Raw genomic sequence first — 19,174 nt, 5'->3', positions numbered from 1 at the left:
AGCCTGCGCCATTTAATGAAAACCTATCTCTAACTGAAAAACAGAAGAGGGCTGGGGCTATACCTCGGTGGTAGAGTACCTCTGGATTCAATTCTTCATACCAATAAATAAATTAATTAATTAGTTAAAAAACTAGTCTAACAACTTTGCCCATGTTTACTTAAGTAAGATGCCCTCTGCTTGAGAGCAGTCCAGACCCTCACACAACTGGGAACCACTGGGTAAACTGAAAAGGCCTTACCTCCACTGCAGTTTACTTAACTCCCTTCAGACAAATGTACAATTATGTGTATAAATGGGCCCAGGAGCCACTAGGCCTAAAGTATAAATGAGAAGAAATAGCTACTTATAGAGCCAGCAGGGCTGGTGTTGGATTCACTCAGTACAGTCTACAACATTGGCCCATGTGACGCAGATGCTGATAAAGACATCCCAAAATTTATCCTATCATCTGATTCTTAGAGCAACATTAAAATATATTTTTAAATTAATTGGGCAAGTTATTATAATATTGCAATTATAATTGCAATAATCAAGTTATTGCAATCTTCGACAGATAAGACCTTAGTATCCAGAGAAGTATCATAAGCCATCACATACTCAAAATAATGGAAGATGAGAAGATTTTCAAATGTAGCCAGATATGCAAACAGATACCTTGAAGAGAAGAATGGAAACATACGTATGTTGATTTTTCCTCCAAAGAAGGAGATTCAGGGAAAAATGGTTCTTGTATGAGCCCAAGTGCAGAGCTGATTTTCCCATTTCTGCCTAAGAACGGCAAATACTCTTTTTTCAAACCTCCTGTTATGAATTGAACTATATCCCCCCAAAATCCATATGTTGACGTCTTAACAATCAGTATCTCAGAATGTGACCTAATTTGGAAATTGGGTCATTGAAGATGCAATTAGTTAAGGTAGGATGATGTCATGCTAGTGTAAGATAGGCCCCTAATACAATAGAATGAGTATACTTATAAAAAGGAAGAATTTGAGCACAGAGACAGACATGCATAAAAGGAAGATGATGGGAAGAAGCACAGGGAGAAGATGCTATCTACAACCCAAGGAGAGGGGTATGCACCAGATCCCTCCCTCACCCTTGGTTCTACCAAGGCTGATTTCAGACACTTAGCCTCCAGACAACAAGGTCCTGGTTGCTCCAAATCACCCAGTTTGGCATACTGCAACAGCCCTAGCAAACTAATAAACCTCTCTAGCTTCCTAACATTAGAAAGAAGAAAGATATAAACCACTATAATAATAATAAGATGAAGAAGAAGACTCACTTTCAAAATCCTGGTATCTTTGGAGATAGAAAATATTAAATACATGAAATCAAGTCATAGGATCAGATATTAATTTATGGTCCAGAAGAAAAATACCTCCAACAATGGGAAGTAAAATAACTCAGCTAGAGGTGAAAGAGCTGGGATTTAAGCTAGGCCTGGTCAGTTACTCCACCATGTCTTGGCAAGGCCTCCTCTCCCTCTGCCCCATCTCCTTTTTACAGGTCTTCCGCTCTCAGACATGTAAGGCCCACATGCTGCCCTTAAGCCACAGTCCCATCTCCAAGAGCCTATCCAAGCCAGCCCTCCCCCTGAAAACCACGTTTCAAAATTTACCCTCCTGACTCCCCCATCTGATCACCTTGTTCCACAATCAAAAGTTCTGGGCTTTTGGAATTAGATATCTGCTAGATCCGTAGAAGACAGCAATTTACACGAAATGTACAGAACATATACAAATGCCCGAGGAGCTTGTAAACCAAAGGATCCTTGTTTGGCAGAACGTATGTGGCAGGAGCATTTGGGTGTTACTTGGTGGCTCTGGGAACTTTCCCTCATCTTCACTCATGGGTAGGAGTCTAGTTCATAGTCAAGGATCCAAGTCCCTGACCTAAATGCATGTGTCCTGGGATGTTTGCAGCTCAGGGCTCTTGGTCTCTCCTGAGAACCTCTGGGAGGAGAAAGCATGTCCCTAACCCAGGTTGGAAGGTGAGAGTGAGGAGAGATACACCACAGAGAAGAGAGTGATGAGACAGCACATTTAAAAGAATTCAAGGGTTGGGGATATAGAGCTCAGTGGTAAAGTGCTTGCTTTCCATGCATGAGACACTGGACTTGATCCCCAGCACCACAAAAATAAGTGAAATAAAAAGTAATCCAGGGTCAAACTTAGCCTGCCACAGCATTTCACGTAATACAGAAATAAAAACTTTAGCAAGAGCTTTGTTTCTCGTGTGTTTTTAGCCATCATAATAGCAACTTTATTGAGCACTTTCAATATCTCAGCACTTCTTAAATATGACCTCATTCATTTCTTCACTAACCCTAAAAAGTGGATGTTGTTATTCTCCTTTATAAATGAAAAAAAAACCAGAGGCACCAAATCAAATGGCTACATAATTTGCTTCATATGGAGTAAAGCCACTGTCTAAACCTAGGCAGGCAACTCCGTGGGCTCCTGCTGTAACCACTGCACCAGGCCGAGAAGCTTCATATGTGGCAGGGGTATTATTATTTCAGCAAACATATATGGTAGTAAATGGAAGCATCTGATAGTGCATTTAAGATACAGAAAATGTTACCACTTAGCTCCCTAAATCAGACCTCAGTAGCTGATCTGCCAATCCCACCATTAGATTCTTGGTACTCAAGGCCTGCTTAAATGATCGCTGCCTATGAAAGCTGATTTAAAGAAGTAAACAAACCTAAAATATGACTTGGGTCTGGAAATTCAGTATATTTCTTGTGAGTCTGATTACAACTAGGCCTTTTCACTCTTGGTCCTCCTTCAGTGTTCATGGGGGACTGGTTCCAGAACCTACCCCCAACATCCCATCCACCTCCATACACAGAAACCATAATCTATAAACGTTCAAGTCTCTTATATAATATCATGTGGTGGGCTAGGGATATTGCTCAGTGGTAGAGGGCTTGCCTAGTATGTGTGGGGCTCTGGGTTCAATCCCTAGTACTGCAAAATAATAACAATAACAGTATAAAATGGTATAGTATTTGCATAGAATCTATGCATGTCCTCCTTCATTCTTTAAACCATCTCTAGACTATAATGCATAATTCACGTAAATGCCATGTAATAATTATTATTCTGTATTGTTTAGAGAATAAAGTCTGTGCATATTCAATAAAAAAGTCTGTGCATATTCAACAAAGGCACATTTTTTTTTCTGAATATTTTAGACCCACAGTTGGTCGACTCTATGGTTGTGAAACCCAGCAGACTGGGAGGGACGACTGACTGTCTCACTACAGATGGCTGAGCTGAGCTACCAGCACTGACACACCTTAGTCATGTAATGAGGAGGCCTCCTTCCTGCCCAGCTAAAGAGCATGGCACGGAGGAAGTCCCAACTTCTGTAAAGTGTCACACTGAGGGAAATGAATTCCAAACAATTTTTTAAAAATATCTTCTTTACTTCCAGGATTTAAAAGGCCTGGAACAAGAAAGTTAAAATAATAAAATTAAATGTGTGAAATGCCTCCAATAGTTTTTTTTTTAACTTAAAAATGTTTTTATTTATTCAAATTATTTATTTATTTAATTACTTTTACAGTGTTGGGTTGAAACCAGGGCCTGTGTGACATCTCTAGTTCCTAAATTTTTAAAATTTTTAAATTCTCAGCCTGCCTGTGTCTTTCACTTCAATAAAGTAGAAGCAAGATGTGTCAGTGCCTGACTATTAAAAAGAAAAAGAAAAAACGGTGGCAGAACTTAAAGCTGACTCTAGCATAACAGCCATGTGACTTCAGAGCACAGATGTGAGCTGTGGTGGTTTCAGTTTTATTCCTCACCAAGCAGGGCAGCTCTAAGAATTTCTCACACACCTACATGCTTCACTTACAGAATGACCCTAGGGATAAAGTACAAAATAGAATACTGTGAAGCAAGTGCCTGGACCAGGGCAGGATCAGCTCAGGCCTTCAGAGAAAACCAGAGAGCTGCCTGAGTGCTCCTCAATGTCTGATTTCCTATGCTGCAAATTGTCATCATCCTTGTTAGCAGCCTTTTCCCCAGACCACACTCTGCCAAAAAAGTAGTCTTGACCACGTATGGGTATTCACCAAGTGCCAAGCATCAGACCTCTAACTTTACATCAGTGGTAGTTACCTCTATTTTGGTAGTTACCTCCAAGGTTAGACCGTAACACCCCTAACCAGAACCTTACACAGATAATGAATGAATAGACATCAGGGGCTGAGAGTCTAACTCTGCCGGTCACACTCCCAAGTCTATGCTCCCCTCTCTTACGACATGGCCACAGAATATATCTAAAACATCAACCTGCAACTCCTGCTCTCTGATCATACCTTGTTACCTGTATCTGTCCCACCAAACCTTTTCCTCATCTTCTTCAACTCTCCCACCTCTCACTCCCTACCTTCCTTCACTCCTACTTCATCCACCCTTGATGCTTCTTCCTTCCATACCTGTGGCCAGAGAAAATGCCAGAAAAATCCCTCATGAAACTGTTTCTTTTGACTCTATCCCCATGCAAGAACTCCATCCCTTTGATCACCAGATTACTGGTTAAAATAGTGAAATCCTCTAGACCTAGAATTGTAAGCAATGTTATAAGGGTGATGTAAGTGCTGGTTTGAGCTTTTAATAAGTGTGTTAGATTGGCTGGAACCAAGTAGAGCAATAACAGTTGATGGCAGGTGGCACCTGATAAGAACCATGGCTGCTCCCAGCTAGCCTCATAAAAATTAGGTCCTGTGCTTCCCTTCCAGGCTGACTGAGCCGAAGCACACACTCCCTCTCTCTCTGTGATGTCACTGTTGGGCATTCACTGAAAGACAAGCTGCCTCCCCCACCCACCCCCCATCTTAGAGATAGTGACTCAGCAGCCTGGGGATCCCACAGGTGGCTGGAAAAAAATTCTCATTTCCTTTACCTTCCATCAACCTGCACCCACCGCCACAGAGTGAGTATGACGGTAGCATATGCCCTTCAGTAGGGCTCTCCTTCCATAGACAAAAGTTTGCAGAAGGAGTTAAGAAGCAAAATAAAGTGGACTCTTGTAGTTTAATGTAAAAGCACATGTACGCATGCTTTTGTCATTAAGCATGACAAAAGTGTAAAAGAATATGAGATCGACCTGCATATAACAAGTCCTAAAGCTTTGGTCATGAATTACACAGAGCATTACTGGTGAATCACTTCAACGACATTCCGGTCAGCATTTCTTCTCTCTTGCCCTCTTGTCCAGTCCTTCTGACCTGCTTTTTCTGACAATCCGCAGCAGCTCTCTTCTCCCCAATTCTGAATGTTCTGACCCTGACAGGGAATTAAAAAAAAAAAACAAAAAAACTGATTATCTAAATTACAAATTTAAAAGCCCCAACCTCAGCTCTGCCCTGAACATTCTTCCTCTGCATTTCTCATTTCCAGTTTGTTTCATGTCTTAGAATAACAAAGCTTCCTAACAACAACAACAAAAAGTCATCTACAGCTTCCATCTCTCGGGCTTTATTTCCCTTCATCTTACAGTCAAGCCCCCTTGTCATGACACACCCTCTACGGTCTCACTTCCCATTCATTCCTCAACTTGTCATAATTGACCTTCCAATCCTACGGCTGTAATTGAAGCTTCCCTGGCAAGTCAAACCCAGTCTCCAGTTCTCATCCAAAGTTCTTCATCTCTCTGAACCTATAGCATGGACATATGTAAGGTGCTACCACAGGGAATTAAACACAGTTACTGGGGTCAGGGGGTAAGTACAGTGCTGTTTCCAGTGATTACAAAGAGTTTGACCTTGAGTTGAGTTACTCAAGCTATCTGCACCTCAGTTTCCTCATCCTGAAAGTGGATATGATCCTAATAATAGCTACTGTGCTGAAGTCTTGTTAGTTAATTTATGAAGTTAAAGAGATGCTATGTGAGATAATGAAAGCTGAATAGAGAGTCAGGGTAGGAGGGATTTCATTCCAGCAATAATCCCAGGATCCCCAGAATCCCAGAATCTTGTGTGATCATCAAATCTCTGGGCCTTATTTTTAAAATAGGCTGGGTGCCATGATTTGAAAGTTATGTCTCTCCAAAATTCATGTTAAAATTTAAATCTCAGTGCAACAATGTTAAAGATGGGACCTTTATTAAATGGTGAGGTCATAAAAACAGAGCCCTTACAGATGAGATTAGTACTCTCATAAAAGGGTTTGAGGGCACAAGTAGGGTCCTTTTTCCCCTTCTGCCATAGGAATACACAACAATAAGGTGGCACCTTGATCTTGATTTACCCCAGTAAGAAATTCCTATTATTTATAAATTACCAAATTTGTGACATTTTGTTTTAGCAGCAAGAATGGACAAAGACACTCTATAATCATCTCTTTTTTCTGCTGCTAAGCACTTCTCTTTTTTTAATAGGCATTTTTTTTACTTTATTTATTTTTTTTAAGATTTTATTTTATTTAATTTTATTTTATTTTATTTTATTTTTATTGGTTGTTCAAAACATTACAAAGCTCATGACATATCATCTTCCATACATTTGATTCAAGTGGGTTATGAACTCCCATTTTTTACCCCAAATACAAGTTGCAGAATCACATCGGTTACACATTCACATTTTTACATAATACCATATTAATGACTGTTGTATTCTGCTACCTTTCCTATCCCCTACTATCCTCCCTCCCCTTCCCTCTCATCTTCCCTCTCTACCCCATCTGCTGTTGTTTAATTCTCTCCCTTGTTTTTTTTTCCCCCTTTCCCCTCACAAACTCTTACATGTAATTTTGTGTAACAATGAGGATCTCCTTCCATTTCCATAGTTTCCCTTCTCTCTCCCTTTCTCTCCCCCCACTCATCTCTGTTTAATGTTAATCTTTTCCTCATGCTCTTCTTCCCTGTTCTGATCTTAGTTGCTCTCTTTATATCAAAGAAGACATTTGGCATTTGTTTTTTAAGGATTGGCTAGCTTCACTTAGCATAATCTGCTCTAATGCCATCCATTTCCCTGCAAAATCCACGATTTTGTCATTTTTTAGTGCTGCGTAATACTCCATTGTGTATAAATGCCACAGTTTTTTAATCCATTCATCTATTGAAGGGCATCTAGGTTGATTCCAAAGTCTAGCTATTGTGAATTGTGCTGCTATGATCATTGATGTGGCAGTATCCCTATAGTATGCTCTTTTAAGGTCCTCAGGGAATAGACCGAGAAGGGCGATAATTTATTTTTTTTTAATGTGGTGCCTCACATGTGCTAAGCAAGCGCTCACCACTGAGCCACGACCCCAGCCCTCTTTTTTTTTTTTTAATATCTTCATTTCATTTTTTTTAAAGAGAGAGGTGAGAGAGAGAGAGAGACAGAGACAGAGAGAATTTTTAATATTTATTTTTAGTTTTTGGCGGACACAACATCTTTGTTTGTATGTGGTGCTGAGGATCGAACCCGGGCTGCACGCATGCCAGGCGAGCGCGCTACCGCTTGAGCCACATCCCCAGCCCTTCATTTCATTTTTATGTGGTGCTGAGGATCGACCCCAGTGCCTCACATGTACTAGGCGAGCACTCTACCAATGATCCACAACCCCAGCCCCTCTTTTTCTTGTTAATCAAAATAATTTTTAATATATAAATATAAAAAAAATAATCCTTGGCTCTTTTATACACAGAGAAGTCTAGAGGCCAAATGTGCAGAGGAAATGAGCTTCTGCTCCCTTATCTGTAGCATACAGAGGGATTCATAGTGGCTGCGTTACACTACAGCTCTAAAGCATTTTGTCAGTTTTAGACTGTATGCATGTCCCTCTGTACAACTCCATTCTTTAAAAAAAAAAAAAAAACACAATTTTTAATGACAAGAGGTCCTTCCTTCCTGCTGACATCAGTTTCTACCCCACAATGAGACAGTGAGATCCTCCAGCTAGATGAAACAGAGTGAAAGGGTGGCCAGGCCTGGAATAATGCACATTGCACTGTGGCATCAGAGTGGAGAGAGAAGAAATAAGCCAGGACAGTGAGGAAGGCACAGTTGTACGCTGGGAGTCTCTCAATGAAACAATGAAGGGAGAATTTCCCCATTGTATTTAGACAGATCAAGTACCATCATTTAAAAAAAAATTTCCAAATAACCACAAGTCAAACATTAATGAATTTCAAATTTCTCACACAAGACAGCTCAAATATAGCAGTCACAATCTGGATCTTTGCAGAAAGTGAAGGTAAGGGGTCTGGCACTCCTCCTGACAGCCCTGGAAGTATCCTTGGGTGTTGCAGTTGCTGCTGTTGCTCCATTTGCCACTTCACAATCTCAAAGACAATCAGAAGCACCAGGATTATGAAGGAAGTGGTCCCATCAGGCTGCCCTGGAAAACCTCTACATGTTTTTAGCCACAAAGAAGGAAAGATCAAAGATGGCTCTGGCTGCAGTCTAGACCCTCTCTGGAAACATCTCTGTCAGATCCCTAGTGCTAAATGAGCAACACCTGTAACAAGGGATTCAGGGAAAGGGAAGAGTACTCTAAGCAGGAAATTTGAAGGAGGCTTAACAGGTAAAATTTGGTGGACCCTAAAAGACAATAAGGATTTTTCAAAGCTTTAAAAAAGGGGAGATTTCCAAGTTCCAGAGACAAAGCGGCAAAGACATCCAGAGAATGATTTGAGACACACCAGAAAGCCCTTGCTAACAAACACATCTTCCCTATCACTTATCAAGAGGTTCTGAGTGTTAGTTAACGGTTTTGAAGTTATCATTAAACCAACTAAATTGATATATATAATTGATAAAAGTGAATGTGACCTTACTATATAGCTATTTAAAGTAATTTGCAGAAGAATGGTTAATGATAATAGATAATTTTTCTAGGCAACGGATTGTACATGACCTTTATTATGTTTATCTGTATTTTCTAAAACACACTTGAATTTTTATTTGTAACAAGAAATAAAAAACTATTATTATATATGAGTAAAATTTTAAATACAACTGAAGAGGTAGAAACATCCTAAGCATTAATGATCAAGAGTGGGACTGGGATAAAGCAGACCACAGATGGTAGAGGCACTGAGAAAGTTGTTGAAAATGGAAATGGTGAGCAGTGCTAATAGTCTTGGCAGAGTTCAGAAATTTGTGCATACAATCATCTTTGTTGACTTCTAAAATGCCATCATATTCTTCCCTATCCCTACATTTATTTCTTTTTTTTTTTTTTTAATTTTTTTTTTTAATATTTATTTTTTAGTTTTTTTTTCGGCGGACACAACATCTTTGTTTGTATGTGGTGCTGAGGATCGAACCCGGGGCCACACGCATGCCAGGCGAGTGCGCTACCGCTTGAGCCACATCCCCAGCCCCCTACATTTATTTCTGCCACCAAAAAGTATTCAAGGATTTTATTAATTGCAAAATGTCCCTTTTTAAGTATTCATTATGTATAAAGGGTAGTGAAATTAGGATAAATGCTTGATGAGAATTGACATCCTCAGTATATTAAAATTTTAATTCATGAACATGGTATGTCTTTCCAAGTATTTAGGTCTTCTTTTCTTTTTATCAACATTTTGTAAGTCTCATAATGTGGATTTTATACATTTTTGTTAAGTTTATAGGTCAAATTTCTTTGCAGAAATTATAAATGGTTTTGTTTAAAAAAAAAAGATAAATGCTTGGTGCTTTTTCAGCATATATAAAAAAGTATCTTCAGTATATATATATATATATATATATAGATAGATAGATAGATAGATAGGTAGGTATAGATATAGATATATACATGTATATAAGTTTAGAAATATAAAAATATAAGTATAGAGATATTAAAATAAGCTTTTGATTTAATTTATTGTCCCTGTGAATCAGATTCTTTACAGCCTTTTTACCAGTATGTCCTCAGAGAAGGGGAAACAGCAACTCCTGCCAGAGAGAAGGATATGTCTTAGAAATCGTTCCTACAAAGACAAGGGAAGATAAATGGAAACCTTTCCAACTTATGGTGACTGATGAGAAATAAAAAAGAAGACATAATCAGGGGGACAAATAGTATATCGTGGTTTCTTTGCCTTTGGTCTAAATCTCAAAGTGAGAAATTGTAAGGTAAAGTTTGAGGGGGAACAAAAATAGAGGGGTTTTTCAATTGAAAAGGGGGCATTTTATAAACATTCCTCAAAAGAAGAAATATAAATAGCCAACGGGTTTATGATAGAGAATGCTCAAAATCATGAATCAGTAGAGAGATGCAAATTAAACCCACAATGAACTATTACTTCATATCCATTAGGATGGTTATTATCAAAAAGACAAGAGGCAAGAAGTGTTGGTAAGGACAGGGAGAAAAGGGAATACCTGCACACTGTTAGTGGAAGTGCAAATTTGTATAGCCAGTGTGGAAAAAAGTATGAAAGTTCCCACAGAAACTTTAAATTAGAATTACTATATGATCCGGCAATCTCACTACTGGGTATATGTCCAAAGGAAATGAAGTCAGTTTCTGGAAGAGACATCTGCACTCCCATGTTCACTGCAGCATTATATAGTATTTCCACTTACGGATACAACAGATACAAGATACTTCGATTGCATGGATGATAGCAAAATGTAGTCCAGTAAGTAAAAAGTCATAAATTTTGAGTACTACCACTTTAGTACTGTAAGTTTATATAACTTAGTTTGTAATAATGGTTGAGTTTAGCAGCTAATTTGTTAAATTCCCAAGAATTTAACAATGAGCTTTGGTAAACCAGTGCAAGCCAGTTAGATGATGCCACTCCTTAAGAACCCCATTCATTTTCCCCAAATGTCATCTTAGGTAAGTACAAAGGAATTGGAGGGGATATTGAACAATTGGACCATTGCCTCAAAATAAATTAAATTATCAATTTAATTTATAATTAAATTTTCAATACTTCATTGCTAGATATCAACTACCACCATTTACAACTTTGAAGACTCAGGAAAAAGATGAGACCTATTACAAAAGAAATTATATAAATTATATTTTCTTTGCATATCTGAGTTTTAGTGTGCCTCAATTAGAAATTCTGTGCCAAACAGTGGTTCAGTGGTGGTAACTTATGTGGGTGGAGATTTATTGCCTTCACATAAACTAGCAATCAGGCTTGTTACGTCATGGTCACAAAATGGTTGCCCCAGCTCCAGGAAATACATTTACATTCAAACTAAGATGTAAGGGCAAGAAGCACAGCAGTTTCTCTGCCCTTTTACCAGGAACACAAAAGCTTTCCCAGGAATCTGACTCCTCCTGTCCCCCCACTTCTTCCCAGTGGACTTCCACTGCTTAAATCTTACTGGTAAGAATTAGGATACTTAGCCACCTCTAGAGGCAAAGGAGCTATAGTTATCCTTGATAAAAGATATCCTAATTAGCCTCGACTTGTCAAAATTCACTGCCAGGGCTGGACATGTTGCTGCCAATATATGAACAAAATCTGGGTGCTGCTAGCAAGGAAGAATTGGGTAATGGAGAATGGGCAAGCTGGTAGCACTCTGGCACAGCTCAGTTCAATAATGCTAACCCCAATTCACACCACAGACAAAGTGGAAAGACAAAGAAGGACGATTTTCAATGGAAAAGAGCCAAGTTGGGTGTTTCTTTGCCAGAGCATGAGACAGAAATGCAGGAAGAGCCTGTATTTCTCAGAAAGACTACCGCTGGGGGTGTAAAAAGGGGTGAGGCCTGGAGGTCCTAGCTGCTGCTGGACATCCGGGCCCCATCGGCCATCACACTGACTAAGCAACCCTGCAAGACCAGGAAACTGGGTAAAGACAATGAAGTCCATTGTTAATAAGGTTTCACTGTAGGGGAAAAATAAGAAACAAGAGACTTTTCCTACTTAATACAGGCGGTTCTTGACTTTACAATGGTCCGGCTTACAATTTTTCAACAATGGTATGATCATGAGAAAGTGATCTACAGTCAGTAGAAATCCTACTCTGAATTTTGAATCTGGGTCTTTTTTCCAGACCAGCAGTATGCAGCCCCATGGTCTATTATGTCACTGATGAGTAGCAGTAACCACCGCTCCCAGTTTGCCCCATGGTCACAAGGGGGGAAAACCTACACTCTGCAATGTATAGTGTTGCTAAACTAAGATGTTGGGAAGGTTGGATGTATTTAATGCATTTGCAACTTAAGATATCTTATTTTCACACTGCAACATGTTCATCGAGACATAACCCTATTGTAATTCTGTATTTGGGTTTGCTCAGAACTTTCACCAGATGGGGCTTTCTGAGAACCTGAGGACCACTCAGTCTTCCTTAGTCCATACTGCAGGTGTCATTCAAAGAGTTAGGGCAAGCCATTGGACTGAGAAGGAAAGAGAAAAGAAGGTTCCTTCTCCCCTGTCTCTGATGAGCATCTGGACCAGCAAAGGTTAATTATTTGATGGATTGAGCTTCTTCCTTGGAAAGAAGCTGAATGACTAAACATTTGTGGGCACTGAGTCATAGCCTATCAGCAAAGCCTGCCCTACATGGAGCATGCCCTACTCTGACCAGGCGCATGAATATCAGCCAATGAACTAATTGTAGGTCTTATACTAGATCCTGGAAAAAAGCAAGTCAGAGATCCTTTGGAGGTAAAGCAGACTTGGGGCTGAGAATAAACTACCAAACAAGAAGTAAACATTCAATTAAAAGCCCTACATTAGCATTTCTGAAATTTAAAAAGTTTTTTTTTTGTTGTTTGTTTGTTTGTTTTTTAGCACTAGGGATTGAACCCATGGGCATTCCACCACTGAACCACATCCCCAGCCCTTTTCTTGTATTTATTTAGAGACAGGGTCTTACTGAATTGCTTAATGCCTGTATAAATTGCTGAGGCTGGCTTTCAAAATGGGATCCTCCTGCCTCAGCCTCCCAAGCTGCTGGGATTAAAGGCATGAGCCACCATGCCTGGCTAAAAAAGTTCTTTAATTGAAGAAGTTGAAAAAATGCAAATCACATCAAGCAAAAAGATCAGAATCATCTATCCACAATGGAAAAATTACACACATTTCTAGCGAAAAATAGCCAGTGCCTTTCTCCCCCTCTAATATGGTATTAACTTGTGTAAAGAAAACTAAAAACAATACCATTTTGTTTTGCTTTCTTTTTTTTTTTTCAACCAAAGTTCTTAAAGTCTCTATTTGTAGGGGGGTGGACCAATTGATGCCTCTTTAAACAAGAGCTCAGACTTGACAATGTTCAACTCATTTCATTTTCCTGATAAAGTTTATCTGCGATCAGAACTGAGTCATACCAAAAATACTTCTACAAGATTTGACCTTTTACTGAAATCCCACATTGAGATAATATACTTAAAATGGTTATCAATACGACCTTTGTTTTTAAAAGCACATTTAAAATAAATCGATTTTTAAAAGCAGAAAACTGTTTTCAATTAAGCCCTTTACAGGCAATCAGCTAGGAAGTTACACTTGCTCTTTTATTTTCTTTCTGTATAAATTATGCCCAAGAGTGCCATGATTACAGCAATACACAAACTATGCTTTACCTCTGTGTTTACTTCTTGTCAAAATAAGCTTTACAAATTAATTTGTTTTTAGAGTGCTTTATGACCAATAATGACTACATTGTATTGGTCCCAGGGTAAAAAAAACAATGCAAGCAGATACCATATTTTATTGTTAGTGAAAAAAACCTAGTTCAACTATATGAGGATAATCAATTCTTAATTCCTTCTATGAAGAGTTTTCTTACCAAAAACAAAAAAAAAAAAAAAAAAACACCTTTCACTCAACTCCAACAATGTTTCATCATTTGGAAAACTTTCAAGGAAAAACCTTTTGCTGGAATCCCTGACCTAAGTGATCTGATACCTACTCAGGGCTAACTACTAGGCTTCATCACCTATGTTTTAATCAATTGACCCTTTTGTCAACAAACTCCCATCTGCCCTTAAAATGGTGGGAGTTTACCAGATAGACAGATCACCTAAAAGGCATATATTCCAAAATTGGCATTCTCTATTTCTCAAATTTCAATTTCCCCCTTTGCTTAGCCTTGCACCCCATCCATGTTAGAAGCTGTTTTTATTAGTTGCAAATTTTGCATTTTCCCTAGAGATTTACTATGAACTTCTTACAGGAGCAAAACTCTGAACTGAATAATAAGTCTGATAAGAAAATAACCTGGGAATTAAACAATTATATACTGTTTTCTAAGTCACCATAAAGTGAGCTTTCTGGTTCTAAAACTAGCATCAGTAAACAGCAGAGTTTTAAAAAATCAGATGGAGGTTGGAAGAGGACCTAGCTACCTAAGCTACCTAGAGGACCTAGACATGAGAAAAGCTAGAGAGGAGTCAGGGATTAGGAAAAGCTGAAAATCTCATCAGTCCAAAAGGCTGAGTACAGTCCAAAGAAAAACTAACTTCAGTTATGAGAAGCTGGAGGGAAAGAAGTGAAGAAGAGTCCAGGACAGGGTCTGGAACAACTAGGACACACTTGTACCAGACACCAACCCCAAACAAGAGGAAGGGAAATGGACAGGGGAGTACCGGTGGCCGAGTAGGTACTGTGATTAGAAGGCACAGAGTTGAGCAATAAGAATTGATCTCCAACTTCAAGTAAAGCCAGTCTTTATCTCAGGTCTTTCTTTGTGTTTTGTTTGGTTGGTTGCTTTAATGTGGTGTTGGGGATCAAACCCCGGGCCTTGCACATGCTAGGCAAGTGATCTACCATTAAGCTAGATCCCCAGCAAGTCACAAGTTTTTCCTTTGGACCAGTAACTGAGCAGTCAATATCTGCGAAGATATGACAGAGAAGTATACCATTATTGTATGTTCTGTCTCCCATTTGATTGGATTAAGAAAATTAGGAGCTACATCTCCATTTCTCTTGAATAAGCCAACTCCAAGAGAAAGAGCCCCCTGCCTAGAGGGCTCTTTCTACCAAAGGATATTTCCCCAGGCTCTGTTCTGCATAACTCCACCAATGGACCAAACTACAATGTGTTGAGAGCTTATTCTCAAACACCCAAAAGCCATTTTATTAAGGTGAGTCAGCTCCAGTGGGCTTCTCTGGGACAATCCAAGTTAGATGGATCTAATGGGGTGTTATTGTGTGAATGTGAAGTGTCCCCCCAAAGCTCATGTGTGAGACAATGCAAGAGGTTTAGAGGAGAAACAATTGGGTTATGAAAGCCTTAACCCAATCAGTGGATTAATCCCTTGATGGGATTAATTGAGTGATAACTGAAGAGAGAAGAGTGTGGCTGGAGGAGGTGGGTCACTGGGGGGCATGGCTTTGGGGTATATACTTTGTATCTGGTCAGTGGAGTCTCTCTGCTTTCTGAGCATCATGTGAGATGCTTCCATCTGCCATACTGTTCTGCCAATGATGTTCTGCCTTACCTCAAGCCCTGAGGAATGGAGCCTGCTGTCTATGGACTGACTTCTGAATCTGTAAGCCCCCAAATAAACTCTTCCTCCCCTAAAATAGTTCTGGTCAGATCTTTCAGTCAGCAGTGAAAAAGCTGACTAAAACATGGGGAGGAAGGGCTGACCACAGTGTTTGTTTAAGCTGTCACTTAAGCAGAAACACTGGCCTGTTCCTCCTCAAGTAGGCAGAGCTGTTAGAGATTTCACTGAGCAGATAGAAGCATCTTTTACCAAGAGAAAAGGTCATCACAGGCTGGGATTGTGACTCAGAGGTAGAGCACTTGCCTAGCACACATGAGGCCCTGGGTTCAATCCTCAGCAACACATAAAAATAAAATAAGGATATGTGTCCACTATAACTTAAAAAAAATTAAAATTAAAAAAAAGGACATCATTTTTTCATAGAAGAGAGAAAATACTATCATATCATTTCCTAATGCCAAGGACAGAAAAACAAAGAGTATACCCCAGGAGTTAAATGAAGCAAAGGAAAGGAGATCTAGAGATCAATATAATTCTTTGAAGAAAGTACCCAAAATAAATCACTTTATTGTAATTTCCTCAAGCTTTACCCCTCAGTGAACTGTAGAAACACAATTGTATCCATCAAGTGATACTTAACTATATACATGGAAACTGAGTTGTAACTTACATGTTCCTACACTTTTCATGGATGTTGTGACCATTTAATTTTATGGGTCAACTTGACTGGCCCATGGGATGCCCAGAGATTTGATCAAACATCATTCTGAATGTATCTGTAAAAGTGTTTCTGGATGACATTAACACTTACATTGGTACACTGAATAAAGCAGGTCATTTTCCCTAACATAGATGAGCCTCTTCTGATCAGTTGAAGGCTTAAATAGAACAAAAAGGTTGAGCAAGAGAAAATTCCTTCTGCCTGTCTTGAGTTGGGACATCTGTCTTTTCCTGCCTTTGGACTTTGACTCAAACATCAGCTCTTCCTGGGTATTAGACCTGCTGCCTTTCAGACTAAACCTTACACTACCAGCAATTCTGGGTCTCCATCCCTGCTACTCACCCAGCATATCTTGAGATTTGTCAGGCTCCACAAGATGTGAGTCAATTTCATGTAATAAATTTATTTATATGCATAGATATGTGATGTCTCCTACTGTATTGTTTCTCTAGAGACCCCTAGTGCAGATACTTCTATAAACTTTATATCAAAGTTGTGTAAAGAATAAAGACATAGAAAGTCATCTTAGTCATTATCCTTGTCCCCAGAACCACAGCACTTTGTCCTGCTCCTGTTGCATAGCAATAACTCAAAGAATGATTTGGATAGAAGCCACACCCACGCTTGAAAAGAACTAGCCACATCACCACCATCACCTGATCAGGGCTGCCATCTTCAGCCAGGGCCATTTGCACCTCAACCCACTTCCTTCATACAGCCTTCTGGAAGCAGGTAGTTTTAAACAACTTCATTTCTCAGGATGAACAAAGAGGAGAAGTGAGAGTGTGACTCTGGACCAACCGTCCGGTACAGATTGCAAGGGTAACAGTTTACCTCCCCTCCCGGAGCCCTGCCTGATTTAATGAATGCAGACTGCCCTGGATTGCAGGGTCTTAGATGCTATGACTGAACACATAATAGCAAAGTAAGAGGAAGCAATATGTCTGGAGCCGAGATGAAGGGCAAAAAAGAGTAAAATGTTCATACTGATATGAAAAATGTGTTCACCAAAGTTCTGGAACAAGGGTGGCTTGTGCTCACCAGAAGATCAACCAGGGCTAGAGAGAACATGCTTCAGGAGACAGTATATACCAGGGAAAGTCTGTGACAGGTATGAAAGTGCAGGACAGGAGAGCTACCAAAGAAAGGTGCCCCTCCAGGCAGAGCAAGAGAGACATATGCAGTTATCATGAGTGGGAAACTGGAAAGAAGGAAAGAGGTGACAAGAAAAATGCTAGAAAGTTTTCTGTATGGTTTTACTATATGAAAACCCATGTAAAAATCCCTTAAAAATAAAATGTACAGGGCTGGGGTTGTGGCTCAGCGGTAGAGCGCTCATCTAGCACGTGCAAGGCCCTGGGTTTGATCTTCAGAACCACATAAAAATAAATAAATAAAATAAAGATATTGTGTCCAACTACAACTAAAAAATATTTTTAAAATATACAGCAAATATTTATGTCATTCTTTGCAGTTTTTCAAGTTGGACCGTTGTGTCTTTGAATGTTGTACTACAGAGACTCTATTGGTATGGACTCCCAGCTTTATGTGGGTTACACTTTATTAGACAAAACCCATCTCAGACTACAATGTCTTCCCAATGCCCAGTCAGCACAGAATTTTCCTATAACAACCTACCAACCGCAATGAACTGAAGGGTCATTATCAGGAACAGTGGGAAAATTGAGTTTTGGTGGTTTTTGGTTTTGTGTGTGTGTGTGTGTGTGTGTGTGTGTGTGATGTTCAGAAGTTTTACCTTATTTTTATGACTCGGAATCTTGTGACATACATACAGCATTCATCAATTAACTCTAAAAAAAGCAATTTGGAATGTGTTAGAATTTTTGGCTTCATATATGGATATACTTTTCTCCACAATATTCCAAATCAGTAGTACGTTTATATAGATCCCTATACTATACACCACCTGTAGAGGAGGTAATAAATACCAGCTTAAACTATATTCTTATCACCTAAGAATACAAGAAAATATTTTAAATTAAAAGGGGGGGGGCCTAGATGCATAATGTAATTAGTGTGAATGACCTGTTACAAAAGGCACCATAAAGAAGAATCAGATACAATTGTGGCATATTGTCTTAGAAGACAGTTCAATTCTAGCTGGGCGTGGTGGTGCACAACTGTAATCTCAGAGGCTTGGGAGGCTGACGCAGGAGGATATCAAGTTCAAAACCAGCCTCAGCAACAGCAAGGCGCTAAGCAACTCAGTGAGATACAATTTCTAAATAAATAGAGGTGGGGATATGGCTCAGTGGTTGAGTGCTCCTGAGTTCAATCCCCAGTATCCTCCCAACAAAAGAAGACAGTTCAATTCTAATGTCAGTACTTAGATATTACATATCTTCAAAACTACCCTTGAAAATCCATTAAGGCAGGCACTGAGTTGTAGACACACCATCTCTCAGGTCCAACACATCCAGATTTGCCTCCAAAGTTGGAATAGGTAACTATGGCTTTGATCAACAGCAGAACCTCACTTCCTTTTAAAAACTATATAGTAACAATAGTATGTTGTATTGCTAAACATTAGCATCACACTGAGCACATGAAAAGTTTACACTCTAAGCAGCACGTGGGATGAAGGCAATCAAGGCAACAGAAGCATCTTTTCTGCCCTCTCCGGCATGCTCCAGGGCAAACACTCACTAGTTGGAGTAGAAAGCAAAGTTATCAAAATATTTACAAAATTATGAAAATAATATTTATATTATGAAAATAATATTTATATTATAAAAATATGCTTTTTAATTAAACATACAGGCTGGGGTTGTAGTTCAGTGGTAGAGTGCTTGCCTAGCACATGTGAGGCACTGGGTTTGATTCTCAGCACTGCATAGAAATAAATAAAATAAGGTATTATGTCAATCTACAACTAAAAATATTTTTTAAAGAACTAAACATGCATTTTATATAACTTGACTCTATTCTAAAGAGGAAAAAAATTAACACGGGAAAGAAGTGGAGGACTTCACCCTGGAACTGAATACTCAGTATCATTCACTCTAAATCTGTTCAGATGTTTGGCCTCACTAGCAAATACATTTGGCTTAAAGTCCAAAGAAATTATTTT

General features: G+C 39.2%; 1 long non-coding RNA gene across 2 annotated transcripts in view; it reads right to left on the bottom strand.

Annotated features, from left to right (window-relative positions):
- The window catches only part of LOC139705381 (uncharacterized), a 63,715-nt gene that overhangs the window by 4,183 nt on the left and 40,358 nt on the right, over positions 1-19,174 (bottom strand). The window contains exon 3 of one of the 2 annotated variants that reach the window (XR_011707251.1): positions 5,179-5,306. This is a non-coding gene — a long non-coding RNA (uncharacterized lncRNA). Of the gene's footprint in view, positions 1-5,069; positions 5,307-19,174 lie in introns of those variants that run through there. The other variant, XR_011707250.1, reaches the window with a different exon arrangement.

The sequence above is a fragment of the Marmota flaviventris genome, chromosome 4 (assembly GCF_047511675.1).
Source record: "Marmota flaviventris isolate mMarFla1 chromosome 4, mMarFla1.hap1, whole genome shotgun sequence".
Taxonomy (NCBI): domain Eukaryota; kingdom Metazoa; phylum Chordata; class Mammalia; order Rodentia; family Sciuridae; genus Marmota; species Marmota flaviventris.
This window is presented reverse-complemented; position numbering and strand designations above follow the sequence as displayed.